At 42.8% G+C, this 2,382-nt stretch overlaps 1 pseudogene; it reads right to left on the bottom strand.

Moving 5' to 3' along the window:
- Nucleotides 1–593: 593 nt before the first annotated feature.
- Nucleotides 594–2,024, bottom strand: LOC100448052 (tRNA-splicing endonuclease subunit Sen2-like; annotated as a pseudogene).
- Between the last annotated feature and the right edge of the window lie 358 nt (nucleotides 2,025–2,382).

Below are 2,382 nucleotides of genomic sequence, written 5' to 3'. Positions count from 1 at the left end.
AGAGTTAAATAATTAGGTAACTGATGTTTTAAAGGCTTTGTTATACAGAAATCCTTGGTAGATATTAAAGAGATTTTTAAATGTTTTGAGCTATTGGTTAAAGTTCTTGGATATGCTGAGACATATAACAATTTTTTCCATTCAAAATAATGGAACATAGATCCTGTAATTGATAAATCTGCTAACACTCTTTTGGGAACAGCTTAGAGGTAAGTAACCAGAGATGCTTGTGTATGAAAGCGCTTCGTAAACTGTACTGCATAAATGTAAACCACTACCATTTTCAGGTAAAATCAGAGAATAAATGTCCCTGTTGTTGGAAGAGTCACCTCGGGATTCATCTACTCATCTAGTCCAACCTCCCCAGTGACTGGATGAGGGCACAGACTGAGGCCAGAGGCACGAGGCTCGGGATTGGAAGAGGCCAATGCAAGGACAGAATCTGCAGGCCCAGTGCAGGGCTCTTTCTCCTCCCCTGTGTAATTTATCTTTTAAAACACTGATCATTGTCTGGTGCTGGGAGCACCAGGCCCTTTAAAACTTATAAATTAATGGGGGATTACTGTAAAAAGAACTTTTTACCCAGCCCTCAATAAATAGTTGTTGGTGAAATTAGAAATTTGAGGTTGAATTGTTAAAGTTCGTCTTGGTCACTCCTCTCTCGTGAAGACACCCATCAACTCAGAATCACCTCCTGAACTCTAATTTTTTTCATACATTCTGGTGACTCCATTTCCTTGTCAGTCATAGTAGAGGGTTTAATGAAACAGCACAGCATGAGTTCCTTGGAGACATTAACGGAAACTCTGCTCAAGGCAGCCAGGGACATCCAACTGAAAGGCCTGCAGAGACAGCCTTCAAACTGCTCATCAACTAGCTCAATAACGACAGAATAGCTTGCATGGTAAAACGGAGGGCCTTTCCAACATAGCAGCAAATCTGTCCCGTACTTGAGCCCCACTCTGGGCACTAGCCCTTGCTTGGGAAGTAATGGTAGGCCATGTAGGTGGTCCTGAACGTGGGCTGAACTACAGTGAAAGCTTTCCAGAGCTTCACTATCGTTAAAGGCTCCTTCTCGTAGCAAATACTTAAACATTCCAGAGCACAGACCAGGAAAAACGCCTCTTCTAGGCTGAGCTGCAAATACTCAGAGATCCTATATGGATTTCTTCTGCAGATTAGTCTCTTTCTTTGCACCAATTCTTCATTTGAGGCATCCTTCCTCTCGCTCACTGCACACTCGGCTTCCTGCACCAGCACGTACTGGTCAGGCCCTCTGTCCCCAGCATGCAGGAGACCAAAATGCTGGCTGCTGTCCTCCCGGTGAGGGCCAGACGGGAGGACAAGAGCATCGTGTTTGCAGCAACATGCTTGGGGCGGAGGTGAAGCGTCCTCTCCCACCCTTTCCTCAAAGCCTTCTGTTGGTGGGTCGCTCCCAGAGCCCTCCTGCAGGCAGCCTAATGGCTCACTGGGATCACCCATAACACCTGACTTTCCAGAGTCCCCGTTTATCACAGAAGATCTCTCTCCTACCGCTGTGCCTTCCACGTTGGAAACCATTCCAGAGTTAAGCTCATCATGCATTTGAGCCTGTTCATTCCTTTTCACAGGGCGATGCTCAAGCGGATTCATGTAATCCTTGAGGATTCTGCGCACTGTATTCTCATTCTGTCCCTGTCTACGCATCAGCTCTGCCACCCACTCAACACTACGTTGATACTTCTTTGATGTGATGATAAGCATGTTTGTCTTCATATCTTTCCATTTCGCAACCAATTTAGGATCTGAAACTGTGATCGCTGGACAGTTTCTTGAAAGAATACCTTTTCCAAAAGAACCTTCCCCATAGAGCTGCTCAATGTCCTCTGCATTCCTCACAATCACATTGTTGTTAATCATTTCAGCATAGAATATCTTGCTTTCTGAGGACCACGGTCCTGACCAGAAAGGATTGGCAATGGAGACTCATAAGTCTCATACATTCTTCCTTTCCTGTTTGGGGCATGGAAAACTGCTTCTGCCATTTTTCAGAGGAGCTGCTCTTTCTTGGCTCTAGGCGCTTGCCGTTCGATCCTTCAATTTCTAACTGACCGTGAATTTATTCTCATTACTGTTTTTATTAAGATGGATTAATGACTTACATATAAAAAAACTCGAACTGTAAGAAAATAAAGTGAATATTTCTCTCACGACTAAATGAGAGAGGAAATTATAACTATAGATAAATAAAACAAACCACAAAGGAAAATCCACATACATGATTTAAAAATTTGTAAACTTAATATAAAACAAGTGACAATTGAGAAAAATATAGGTCACTGATATGGTTAAATAAAATATAAGCATAAGTGTGTAATACGTAATATGTGTCTACACATCCTT

The sequence above is a fragment of the Pongo abelii genome, chromosome 3 (assembly GCF_028885655.2).
Source record: "Pongo abelii isolate AG06213 chromosome 3, NHGRI_mPonAbe1-v2.0_pri, whole genome shotgun sequence".
NCBI classification, from domain to species: Eukaryota; Metazoa; Chordata; class Mammalia; order Primates; family Hominidae; genus Pongo; species Pongo abelii.
This window is presented reverse-complemented; position numbering and strand designations above follow the sequence as displayed.